General features: G+C 33.5%; 1 pseudogene; it reads right to left on the bottom strand.

Moving 5' to 3' along the window:
• Positions 1-4,146: 4,146 nt before the first annotated feature.
• Positions 4,147-6,246, bottom strand: LOC101964818 (chondroitin sulfate synthase 1 pseudogene; annotated as a pseudogene).
• Positions 6,247-14,075: the final 7,829 nt, after the last annotated feature.

Raw genomic sequence — 14,075 nt, 5'->3', positions numbered from 1 at the left:
TAATTACATAACCAAAATAGGATGATTTTAATATCCTATCATATAAGAGAGTAAGAAAATTCTATAATGTTAATTCCGAAATGGATTTCCAAAATCATAGGAATCTATGATATAAAAACTATTCAAACCCATATTTTTTAAAAATGCAATGAATATATTTATTAAACAAGGCTTCAAATTAATTTGCAATGTTTTTTTTTAAATTACACTGAACTTTAAACTTTTAGTCCAAAGTAAATAAAAACAAGAGCTTAATGTTTACTTATACATCATACAATCTAAAGTATTGGAAAAAATTTAAACAATTTTTAAATTTTTAAATAAATTTTTTACTACTTGGTAAGAAAAAATGGTGTTTTTTTTTTTTTTTAGTATTCATTGTCATTGTGAAATTTTATAAACAGGGAAAACTCATATTAAAATTGTTACCTTTCTGGAAAAAGGAAAGTTAATTTTATTTTTCTTTCAAATGACAGGTTGTATTTCAGACATTTTTGAAAACTTAAAGTGAAACATTAGTTTAAAATATTACTTTTGACATATTCTCTGAGTCATGATTTTTCTGCAATTAAATACAGTTATCTCTCAGTGCTAGGGCAGTGGAAATGGTTTACCCTTGGAAAGGAGCAAAGAAAGGAGTATTCTTTTGGAAAGCCTAAGGACTAATCTTAAAAACATTCTTGTCTCCTAAAACATATCGGTGTGTAAACTTAATAAAGTAAAGTCAGATTTAACCAGTGAGAAAATTACTCATAATAAGATAACTCATTGTGTTGTAAAGATAAATGCACTACAGCATGTTCTGGTCTATTAATTAGTAGCAAATAATTAGAAATTCTACAAACCTGGTTTACAGAATTAGGTTCAGACTCTATTTTTCATTATCTCTATTAATTTTCTATGTTAGATTTTATTTTTCTTTTGTGACTTCAATATAGCTATATAATTTACATTTACATGCATTCCAAGTAAGAACACAAAACAACGAGGGCCTTTGACAGGAAGCAGGTGCTCTCTTTGAAACCATTTAGTAGTGCTCCTTTAGCAAAATTCTGCACAAGGCCAAGCCACTAGGATTTGTGATGGAGTTAAGGTGATGAAGAGTTTTAGTCCTTTGACTGTCCCAGCAAAACCAGTTAGGAAAGCACATAGGAGGGAATGGGTATATACAAGGCACTTGGGTCTTGTTGCAGTAGGATCTAATACTAGGCACTACTAACTCCCTGGTTTTAAACACACGTGTAAATAATTTGTGTGGGTATTTGCCAATGCATCAGCAAATATTTTTATGGTAACATAATTATAATCAATAGCTAACCTGGATTTTAAAATTTAAACACACATGCACACAATATTTATGTTCACTAAAAACAGACCAAATTGAACTAAATGCTAAACATTATAGACCTGTTACATTTAAAGAAGTATCTGAATGTAAAGTTCACAGCATACCTTATTTAGTACATACCCACATGTTAGGGTCTGTAAACAAGTCTGGATGGTGCCTGGCATTTTACCAGAGGGAGTGGTTTGTGAAGTAACTCCAGCGAGCCATTAAGTGTGGAGATTCCTTATTGGTTGACTGCTGTATCTAGTTTATGTTAATGCAATTAAGTGTGGAGATTCCTTATTGGTTGACTGCTGTATCTAGTTTATGTTAATTAGATAAGCTGTGTGGAATGTATAAATACCGCTCCTGTCCTACAATAAACGGCTCCCACTCCTGCTGTATCAATCTACACAAGTTGCTTGTCACCCCCCGGTTATTTTGCTGCAGCTGGACTGCGGCACCCACATATAATTTATATGACATTCATGCACAAACAATTCATTGTCCTCTTATAGATAAGATTTCTGGTTTATTATTCAAAATTAACAAGCTTATAATTAGCCTGTTTGGCACCTGACCATGGCTTTCTGAGTCAGTTTGCATTTCCCATCTCTATATACAATGCATGAAAAGACATGACTTTTGCTTACCAAATTACAAAAGCAGAATTTCAAGATAAAAAGGAGATTATGTTCATAATGCATATTTCAGTACTTTCTGGAAATCAGCCTTCAATATCAATGTTTTCCACAATATTTGGGAATTATTAGGGCAATATTTCTTTAAATATTTGGTTTTGTCTGCTTTTTACGTACCTTTTCTTTTCAAAACATAAGTACTTTTTCTCATTGGATTCTATGATATTATTCCATGAATGTTTTAAGACTATTTATTATTAGTTATCTTTTTCTTTTTTTTCCTGTTTGGATTTAGGAATATTTATAATTCTAAAATTTAGTTAGTTAAGTCTTCTAAGTTTTACAAAGTGAACAGCATAGGAGAATGTATTACATTTAAACACAACAAAGACCAACCACCAATACCTGGTATCACTTTGCCAGCAGCAATTTCTTGACTGGTCTTTGGGTTTTTTATTTAACCTCTGGAAATTCCTCTGAGCATTAGTGTTTGTTCAGTATTACATCTTAGTATACTTGTATTCAGATTATTTCCAGGATTTCTCTATTAAACTCTCTTTGTTTAATTTCTAAGCTATACTCTCTGCCAATTGGTAGGGTTGTGTTTATTTGACTCTTCATGGCCTGGCCGGAGAGAGTAGAAGGTTCCTGAGTCAAGAAAACAACAACTGACAATTTAGTGGCAGTTTTTCAAGGTAAACTCTCTTATTTCTTTATGCTTTGTGAATAGTTATAAATATTTTGAAACATTCTCTTTTCACACTTTAATTATTATTGTTTATAGAAGTCTTCATGGGACCACAGAATTGATGTATTTTGTTATATTTTACAATTATTAACATTGTGTCTACCTAATGTTTAAAAACTACATGTGAGTCAGCTCCATACTTTTCTATTTCATCAGATGGATTCTTACTTTGGTTTCTAGCATACAAGTTAATTTTCACATGTTCTGTTTCCTTTTCTTTCTTTTTTTCTTTTCTTTTTACTACAATGTGTTTACTACAAATACAACATATTAACCACACTCCTGGTATACACAAATACTCATACTAACAGGTACTCAAGAAATGGCAGAGCTTTAAAAAATTGCTATTAAAAAAATTAGAGGCACTCAGATACCAAGGCTAAAAGAAACAGTAATTAAAGAATGAACTCACCATCTCCACAACACAGACAGGAAAAAAATGAATGAAATCAAATACACAGCCCCCAAAGTTTTCATTAGGGTGTTTCTGTTGGATTAGCTTGCACATATTAGAATCATGACAGTAATTCTTCTTTGTTGTCCTAAATATTAATATTTTTTTAAAGAGAGAGTGAGAGAGAGAATTTTTAATATTTATTTTTTAGTTCTCGGCGGACACAACATCTTTGTTGGTATGTGGTGCTGAGGATCGAACCCGGGCCGCATCATGCCAGGCGAGCGCACTACCGCTTGAGCCACATCCCCAGCCCCCTAAATATTAGTATTTTGCCCTCTAAAAGGAGTGTCAGCAAGAGAAAAATGCCAAATGCTACTTGTAATGTGGTGCCAGGTCTATTTAGATGAAGGCATAACAGGAACTTCCAAAGCTCTGGCTCTGCCATGCAGTCCTCACTCCTCTTGCTTGCAAACTCTTACTTGCCCTCAGTGGGTAGAGTACAGTGTGGGGGAAATAAAAAACAATGGAAAGCTATGCTGAAGATGTGGATGACACAGATATTATCACATTTACTTATTTTATAACTAGAACGTCAGATGGCTTAAAAAAAGAAAAAACGTTTGTAAAAAAAAAAAGAAGACTCTATGAAAGGTTAACAGTCACAACGCAATATTTACGAGAGTTGGTTTTCTGTTTCTTTTGATACAATCATGTCTCATAGGAATGGTCATGTTTTCTGCCATAGGACTATAAACAAGAGGCCAGGAAAGGAAATGAAAACACAAAAACAAAAACATAAAGAAGTTTGTTCATCAGGGATGTTTCAAGTCAGAATTAAGCAGGTCTGATATACAATGTCACAAAAAAAATATGTTTGAAGACAGATATTGGTCATAATTTTGTTCAAAAAGCTCAATCATAAAGAAGTCCTATGTAAGGAAAGCATTTGGAAAATATATCCTAGCATAGACTCCTAGCATAGAGTTCAAAAAGTTATACAAAAAAAAATTTTTAAAAAAAATAAATTAGATAATTAAAATATTTTCTTTTTCCAGGAGAGATGCACAGAACCACTACTAATTCTTTTACTGCAACTTGGATCATTTTTCTCCAGCCATATTTCAGCTAACTGCTATATGGGCCCATATCTTGATTCTTCCAGACCAAAGCACATTTTGTATTGTTTGGGATCCAGATTGGGGTCAAAGAAGACAGGATATTATGTATGCACTACTCTTACCTCCTGTCTTCAGAACATCTTAACTTGCATGGAGAACCTTGTTTGAAGAGGTCCATATCCCTCAATGCCCAGCTTAGATAGAAACCTCAAAGCCACCCATAGACAAGACGTCCCTTATAAATACAAGTAATGTCAAACCCATAATCTCTCCAGAAGCCAGTTTTTTGAGTAAAAGGAAAATTGGTTGTCATTTGGAACTTTCCCAATAAATAATCTTTGGATCATACTGGCTTAAAATGATTGGGAAATATGTTGGCCCAAAACTGTATTTGCTCAACACTGTTGCAGGAATTCCATAGTAAATACCAGGTCAAAGTCACAGAAGAAGAGCAAAGATTTGTTATTAAATGGGAAGATCTCACGGAGAGGGCCAGTGCTCTTGAAAATTCTAGGGACCCAGCAAAATCTACAAGTCAGCTCTAGAGTACTTAATGCTATAATCTCTCATCAGTTCAAATTGTTTTGTCTTATCAGGGTTGGAGTTAGAATTGAAAAGGACAATGTGTTTGACTCTGATTTGGGGTGAGACATGTCTTCCCAAGTTTACCATAAATTTCACCAACATGTCAAAAATGTACAGACGATGAAATCTTTTTTGTGCTCATTATTGGATGCAGGGAGCTGGAACGGAACAAGTTTCTTCAGGGAATTGAAGAGGAAAGATTGGGTTGATTGATTCCATTGGCCACATCTGTATGTCTAGTTCCTTATGCTCCAAAAACTGGATCTTATTGAAAGTCTGTTGTAGTTACCATGCCTCCTCATGGGAACTGTCACCTTCGTCACTTTGTGCTTCTTGTACAGAAGCAGCAGGTCCAAAATACACTGTATCTCATATCTGGGGTTCACTGGGCAATTGCCATACTGGGTCTCCTTGAAATAGATGCTGCACCTCCAGGTTTTGGTGTTAATCATTTCCATCACCTGCACAAAGGTGCCATTCAAGGCTTCCCTCTGTTTCCTCTGGGCTGAGTCTGCACCTCTCAGGAGAGGGAGTGCAGGAGAGGAGGGCTGCTAACTTTCCACAGCCAAATACAAATACTTCCCTGTCAGAAATTCCCATTCCAGTATCTCCTCTCATTGGAGGGCCTGAAAACTTAGGAAAGAAGCGGGGATTCCCCAACGGAGGTCCTCTTCTTGATTTTCTGTATTGCCGTATCTGCACATCAGGACGATTTCTGAGTGGAGCTGTACTGTGCAATGACTTAGCCTTGCAATTTTGCAACTGAGCATATAGCTACCCAGTCCATACTGGTAGGGTGGGGTTTGTTTAGGTGGAACAGGATATCTTTTTGAATTTTACTGTTACAGATATCTCTGATGTAATCCTTCTTCTTCTGTTCATAATTCTCATTTAAAAAAAAAAAAACTGTTGCATCTCATAGGTCCCTAAACAATGTACGCCTATGAAACTCAGGACACAATTCTCTCTCCCTTGTGCTCCTGTGTGCATAGTGTCCATTTCCCAGAGATATTTTGCCAATGTGTGATAACATTCTCTGAAGCACCCCCCTCGCATGCAGAATTTCTCACCAGGCTCAAGGGCCTGTCTCCCAATTTCTTCCTCAATGCCTCATCCTGTCTTCTCCAGAAACAGGTACTCACTGCTGTTTCAACTCATCAGGAAACTCTCCAGACAATCTCCTTTGATGTTAACATCATCATCCGCTCTCATAAACCATTCATACATTTCCAAGTAGTGATCATGCATGTACTTGAGCATCATAAAAGATTTGGGTTAAGTAGTAATCATCCAGGCCCCTAGTGACATTATTGAAATTGGTATAGATGTGTCTGAACCTCACTAGAAAACTTCACTTGCCCAGGAATGGTCTTAGATCAAGTTCTGTAGGTGGTCATGGCATTTATCTGCAGGTATTTCTGGACAGTCATGACTCACTCAAAGAGTAAGTTCCCGCCACACATCCCACCATCTGAAGCCAAGCCATGAGTCCCCAACTGCACCCAGGATGCATCCCATGTTCTGTTTTCTTGATAGGACATCCCTAGTTTTGGGATAGGAAGAAAGCAAAAAATATTTCAAATAGTTTTCTGTGGCCAAACATTTTTTTTTCTCCCCACTTCCCTGTTTTCTGCAAAATCATTATTTAAAGTCTCCTTCCAAACACAAGTCACACACATAGACTTTAAATTGAATGGTCAACTTAAAGTTTATAATTGCCTGTGAAATTTATTTATAAACAAAAATCCCACCAATAAAGAATTATTAATACATATGGGAATATCTTTAGTCAGTATCCCAGTGTCTAAAGAGCAAAAACTAAGAAGTGGGTTTTCGGGGAGATTAACTTATCTGTTCTTAATGACAAGATAATAGAATTTATTTAATATGAGACTCAAAATAACTTCCATATTTATGCATGAAGAACATCAAGTTATTGAGTTTATTTTCTCAGTTCTGCATCTAAAAGCTTAAGAAAATATTAAAGGTTTTCCCTATTCATGTGCCTGCCAAGACTTCTGCACTTCCTTGATAGAACATCTAAAAAAAATGCAGACTTTTTGGTGGGTTTGCCTCACTCAGGGCAACTCACAGTCATTCACTATCTCAAGATCCTCATTCCTTCCTTTTGGGGATTTGGTCAGTCCTTGGGGGGATGAAGTATCCTTGGGGGTATTACTAGGTCAAATAGATTGTTGGAATGGTGCTTTCTTTGTTCTAAATTTAAGTCTCATTGGGAATAATACTTTGGAGTCTCAGGGTGGAGGGGACCCTCTGCCAGGGCCTTCCCAGTTTGAACCCCGAAGGTTTGCCCCAGAACTCCCCAGCTGCATGACCCCGGGTGTGTGTCTCCTGGTCAGTGATGCATTTCTTTCTTTCTTTTTTTTTTCTCTTGCCTTTTACCTTTGCTTTATTCCCTTGTTTTTGTATTATTACTAAAATAAACGCTATTTGGTATAAAGAGTATTGCCATTGTCTATCTGATCCAACCTGTCAAATTTAGCAGCTGCACATATATGTAACCCTTAAACCTTACAACATCATGATTAATTCTAAATAATTGCTTACAAATTTATATTTATTACTGTTTCAATAACAACAATAACAAAATGAATTGGTATTCTAAACCAGGAAAATATTCTAGATATCAGAATTGACTTTTAAAAAATACATTCCAAATTTTGCAGCTTTTTATAATTCTTGTTCTTCTCTCAATTTCATTTTAATTGAACACTTGAAAAAAATTAAGGATCAATATAAATAAAAATAAAACAAATAAATAAAATAAAAATAAATGGATCAAGGACCTAGGAATAAAGTCAGAGACCCTGCATCTAATAGAAGAAAAAGTAGGACCTAATCTCTATCATGTGGAATGAGGCACCAATTTCCTTAATAAGACTCCTGTGGCAGGTGCAAGAATTAAAATCAAGAATCAATAAATGGATGGACTCAAACTAAAACGTTTCTTCTCGGCAAAAGAAACAATCTGTGAGGTGAATAGAGAGCCAACATCTTGGGAGCAAATCTTTAACACTCACACATCAGATAGAGCACAAATCTCTAGGGTTTATAAAGAACTAAAAAGCTAAACACCAAATCAATAAAAGGGCCAAGGACCTGACCAGACAATTCACAGAAGATGATGTACAATCAATTACCAAACACATAAAAAATGTTCACCATCACTAGCAATTAGAGAAATACAAATCAAAACCACTCTAATATTTTATGTCACTCTAGTCAGAATAAGTGTTGGTGAGGATGTGGGGGAAAAGGTACACTCATACACTGCTGGAGGGACTGCAATTTGGTGCAACCGAAATGGAAAGCAGTATGGAGATTTCTTGGAAAATTGGGAATGGAGCCACATTTGACCCAGCAATCCCTCTCCTTGGACTATACCCAAAGGACTTAAAAACAGCATACTATAGGGACACAGCCACAACAATGTTTATAGCAGCACAATTCACAATAGCTAAATTGTTGAATCAGCCTAGATGCACTTCAATAGATGAATGGATAAAATTGTGGCATATATACATAATGAGATATTACTCAGCAATGAAAGAGAATAAAATCATGGCATTTGCAGGTAAAAGGATGGAGTTAGGGAAGATAATGCTAAGTCAAGTTAGTCAATCCCAAAAAACCAAATGCTGAATGTTTTCTTTGATACAAGAAGGCTGATTCATAGTGAGATAGGGAGTGGGAGCATGGGAGGAATAGATGAACTCTAGATAGGGCAGAGGAATGAGAGGGGAAGTGAGGGGGCATGGGGTTATTAATGATGGTGGAATGTGTTGGCCATCATTATCCAAAGTACATGTATGAAGAAACAAATTAGTGTGAATATACTGAGTATACAATCAGAGATACAAAAAATTGTGCTTTATATGTGTAAAAAGAATTGTAATGCATTTCACTGTCATATATAAATTAAAAATAAAATATAGGTTAATAATTAGTAACATAATATACCTTAAAATTAAAGTATCATATAATATATAATAATATATATACACATACAACAAAATTATGCAGGTAAACATATTCCAAATTCAAACTTTTACAAAAAGAAATAAGACTTTATTCTGTGACAAGCCATAAGGTAAATGATATTAATTATGCAGCTAAAGAATAGTGCATACATTTGCAATTGTATTTTGCTTGTTTTGTACAACATTGGCTGTTAATAATATTAATATTAATACTAAATTAAATAAAAATAAAATATATGAACAGCACTTTACAAAAAAATTGTTGAATTACCTTAGTGAAGTGTCTTGGTATGCAAAATTAGTACTAATCAGAGTTTAAATTAATTCTAAATATTTAGTTGAAAAAATAAGGCTTTATTTGAGCTGAAATTACCTATTAAAATCCATATTGACAAGTTAAAGCAACACAATATTTAAGGGATATGAACCAGTGACATATTATTTTCTATGCTATTCATTTTCTCGTGTAATTTACTTCTAATGTATAACTACAGGTATTATTTCTCATAGAATTTCAGAGGAACTCTCAAGATGCATTAACCCAAAGTGAACTAATCAGGATTTACCATCTTTAATTTATATGAAGCAATTCATCTTTCTGAATATTTTACTGTTGGTGCCCTTCAGTACACATTATCTAATTGTGCCTACCAGATACAGGAAGGATAGAGTGTGGGTTGAAGATAGAAACCATGTATTATAATAATTGTAATCTAATTTTTTAAACTATAGCAAAACCAGATATCTTCACATGACAATATGTGATTTAAATTTGTTTCTTGGTTGTGTTACAAATTCAAAAATAATGGATATAAATGGTTGGGTTCATAAAATTTCAAGGCCTTGAGGTCACTATTAAAAGTATCATTTAGAATAGTTTTCAGCTGGAAAAAAACATTTGCAGGAAAAAAATTAAAAGAAATGTATCAAATTTAAATTACTCTGAAATTGCAAAGCTGTAATTTTGTGTGTTCACATCTTTTATTCTTCTCCAGCTCTAACAGAGTAATCTCCTAATAATATTTTAATAGATAGATTTCTAAGCCAGTTCCAAACAGACAGTCAAAATCCATTTTGTGATTCAGATTCATTATAGTTTATACCTCTAGAGCCTTTAATTATCATTCTCTTTTTGCTAAAAATCTGATTTTTTTTGTTTTCATTTCATTAAATATTGAAAGGGTAATTCAGGGTAAGCCACTATTTTTATGAATACTGACTTAACTAGAAAGTATTTTTACATTAAAAAAAAAAGTAATGAGTCGCTTTACAAAAAAAAAAAAGCCTGTTTACTGGATTGCATTAAATGTAGTTTCTGTTTTATAATTTTAGATGTGTTCTATAAATCTTTTTGGAAAATATGAAACTCACTGAAATATTAGGACTATGTTGAGAAATATTTTTAGATTTAATTATGTTATTGGTATATACATTTCATTTTTTCTTACCATATGTTAACATTCTGAAATGCTATTTTTTTGGCATTTTTTCTAATCTAGAATATTCTATAATACAATGTAATTCGAAGTATGGAGGGAGAGCTGAATTCTTATTGTGCATGATGAAATATTCATGCTTTTTATCTGTAGGTTTTCTCCTTTTCTTTATCAGTGACTCCACCAAATGGTTAGTGACAGGAACCTGGGGGTTATCTTTGGTTCCAGTTATGTTTGAGATATGAGATGTCTTCCCAAAGCTCACGTACATGACAAAATTCAGGAAAGCTTAGAGGTGAAATGATTGGGCTAAGAGAAGTTTAATCTAATAAGTGCATTAACCTACTGCTATGGATTATTTGGGGTTTATATTTTGTTCCTGGTGAGTTAAGCTCTCTGCTTCCTTTTGCTATAACCTGACTTTCCTCTTTCCATACTTTTCTACCATTGTATTTTATCTCACCTAGCGCCCAGAAATATGAAGTCAGCCATTATGAATTGACACCTTTGAAACTGGGAGCCCCAAATACATTTCCCCCCTGTCTAAAACTGTTCTTGTCAGGTTTTTTAATGATGCCCCTGAAATAGTTGACTAAAATAGCTCTTTCTTCTAATTTATTTTCTACATTAAATTTGTCACCAAATCTTGATTCATATCTTTAATAACTGAAACTTCTAAAGCCTCTTTTTTATTCATGAATCTGTATGGATAATATCTGTTTATAGTTCTTTGTAAAAACGAAACATATACCCCCTCACACTAACACACACAGAGAGAATATGCATAGATATAATATAGAGAGATATTGCAGATATATGCTTAGAGAGAGGATAGATGCATATGCATTCACATATACATGTGGGTCCTGATATCAATGATATCAATCTAAGACCTGATATCATGTTCTCTGTGGTAAATGCTTAAACTTCCATAGATCTAATAGTACTGATCTCTTTTTATTCTCAGGAGAAATCAAATTACTAGTGGTGGTAATTTTCTCATTGTGTTTGTCCTTCTTTGTCCTTACACATCCCTCATATTTCTTCTTATCAATACACCAGCCATGTTGAATGAAGGAGAAATCTTATGACTTCATTTAATTTTCGCTTGAAACCATATATATCCAAATGTATTCACCTTAGTAACTAGAGCTTTCATTTATGAAATGTAAGGGAGCAAAACATAATCAATACAACATATTATTTTGGAAAGAAATCAGCTCTACAACATTTTCCACTACTAGTTGTCTGAATTATTTGTGTTGTTTAACTTTATATTACTTAATAAATACCTATAGTAATCAACTTACAAGGAGAAGAGTTTTGTTTTGGCTGGCAATTTAGTACATGATTGGTTGGTCGTTTTGCTTTGTGCTTGTGGCAGAACATCATGGTAGGAATGTATGGCAAAAGCACACTGCTTGCCTCATGGGCAATATTTGAAAGGAGATTTGAGTTTTCCAAGTCTTTGTAAGGGCTTCCCCAATGACTTGAAGACCTGCCACTAGGCCCCACCTCTTAAACTTTACCAATGAACCTTTGGAGGGTACTTATCTAAAACATAACATATCTTAGATACATATTTTTTATGCTTGATATCAATTCCCTAAATTGCAAAATGGGAGGCCAACATGATATGTCACCTCTTTTCACTTGCTAAGTATCTTAGTCCATTTGTGGTGCTAAAAATGGTATTCCAAAGATGAGATAAATTATAAGGATAAAAAACATTATTCTCTTTCATCACTGGAGGCAGAAAATTTAAGTTGAAAGCACTGACATCTAGTGTAGACCATCTTACTGCATCTTTACATGGTGGAAGTTGGAAGGGTAAGAGTGTATAAATGCCAATTTCTTACATAGGAGAAAGAGCAGAAATAGAAAAGAAGCACACATGTTTCTTATAGTGGCATTAATCCATAGCCCTCATGAGGTCTCACTTCATGACATTATTGTCTTAGTGATCAAATTTATAATGCATGAATTTGAGGACATGTATTAAGACTATAGCAGAGGAAATCATTGAAAGCATTGTAGTTTGAAGCATAAGGTATTAAGGTTTATTCATCCATTTATTTTTCTCCTAGAGTGAGCAATCTAAGACCTAATATCATGTTCTCTGTGGTAAATGCTTAAACTTCCATAGATCTAATAGTACTGATCTTTAATCATTAACTACTTTTGAAACATTTGCCTCAAAAGACCAAGTTGTCAGAGATCTAATGCCAGCAAACCCTTGCGGATTTAGTGACTATGTAGTAAGCATCATCATTTAAACCAGTTGTTCATGATATTCTTTCATTGTTTAAGTATCCTAGAAAAATCTTAGATTTGGGGAAAGAAAACATTCAAATATGTTACCATAAAAATATTTGCTGGTGCATTGGCAAATACTCACAATTAATAATCTTGTTTGCTTAAAACCAGGGAACTACATTTAATAATACAATAATTATTCAGAATGATTTTATGTTCAGAACACTGAGAAATTCAAAATAATAAAATATAAAGTAATCAAAAAGATACACAGTTTTGTGTTTATGCATGATGAAATATTTTTTTTACTTTTGAAAATAATTCAGTGTACTCATTTATAGTGTACATTCCCTAATGTCTTGTGAATTTTTAATGAGTTTGATAAAAGCAGTTTATAAAAACCTTGTCTTGTGTAATGTGAAACATCTTTCTATTATTACTATTTCCCTGAGAATTTGACATGATACTCTTGTGGTAAATCACTTTTAAATATAAGTAACTACTAAATAATTGATTTTTTTGGATTTTAAAAATTATAGTATACTCAATGCACTTATAATTTTAGTGATAAGAGTATTGATGCAATAAGTTATTAGGCTAATGACTGCAATAATTTTCACAGGAAATGTAAATTAATTTTGTACAACATAGACTATTGGTATGATTATGAATTTACATATTTAAAAGGTTAATATATTATCTGATACATGTGACAGTTTTTCATGCATATATTTATATACATTTTATTTTTATAATTGCCTTGCCTTGTTTTTCCTTGTGCACCTGACACTTTGTGGGTAAAGTTGGAAAGCAACCAATTCATTTCAAAGACTACATAGAATGTGGCAGAGATGGACATTTTACCTCCATAAGTTGTATAATGAATCAAGACTTTTCTAATTTTATTTTTGAGTAATTAGCATAAATATTGCTATTGTCTTTTCTAACTTAATCACCATTCATTTGGTCAATACACATATGACATATAGGAAAATTTGTCTCACCAATGTATTAAATAGCTAATGAAGAATAATTGTAAAATTCAGTAACTATGATTCACAATACAATTTTATTTTTGGTTTTAATTTTCAAAAAAATATTTTTTTACTTACTTTGCAACCTAAACTCAGGAAAACTGAAATATAAAACCATTTCTTATTTTAGAAATTTTGTTATATTAATGTTTTGTGGGCTTATGTTACAGATCTATTTAATATGGCTAGTTTCCTTCCTGCTATTGGTAAGAATACGTTTAAAAGGCTTTGGAATAGGGCTGGGGATGTGGCTCAAGAGGTAGCGCGCTCGCCTGGCATGTGTGCAGCCAGGGTTCAATCCTTAGCACCATTTACAAAGATGTTGTGTCCGCCTGAAAACTAAAAAATAAATATTAAAATTCTCTCTCTCTCTCTCTCTCTCTCTCTCTCTCTCTCTCTCTCTCTCTCTCTCTCTCTCTCTTTTAAAAACAAAAAGGCTTTGGAACAATAACAATAAACTGGTATTGAATCCCAGCTCCACACTACAACTTACTTTTTTGTCTCTTTGGGCAAGTTATACAACATCTGCTTG

The sequence above is a fragment of the Ictidomys tridecemlineatus genome, chromosome 3, assembly GCF_052094955.1.
Source record: "Ictidomys tridecemlineatus isolate mIctTri1 chromosome 3, mIctTri1.hap1, whole genome shotgun sequence".
Taxonomy (NCBI): Eukaryota; Metazoa; Chordata; class Mammalia; order Rodentia; family Sciuridae; genus Ictidomys; species Ictidomys tridecemlineatus.
This window is presented reverse-complemented; position numbering and strand designations above follow the sequence as displayed.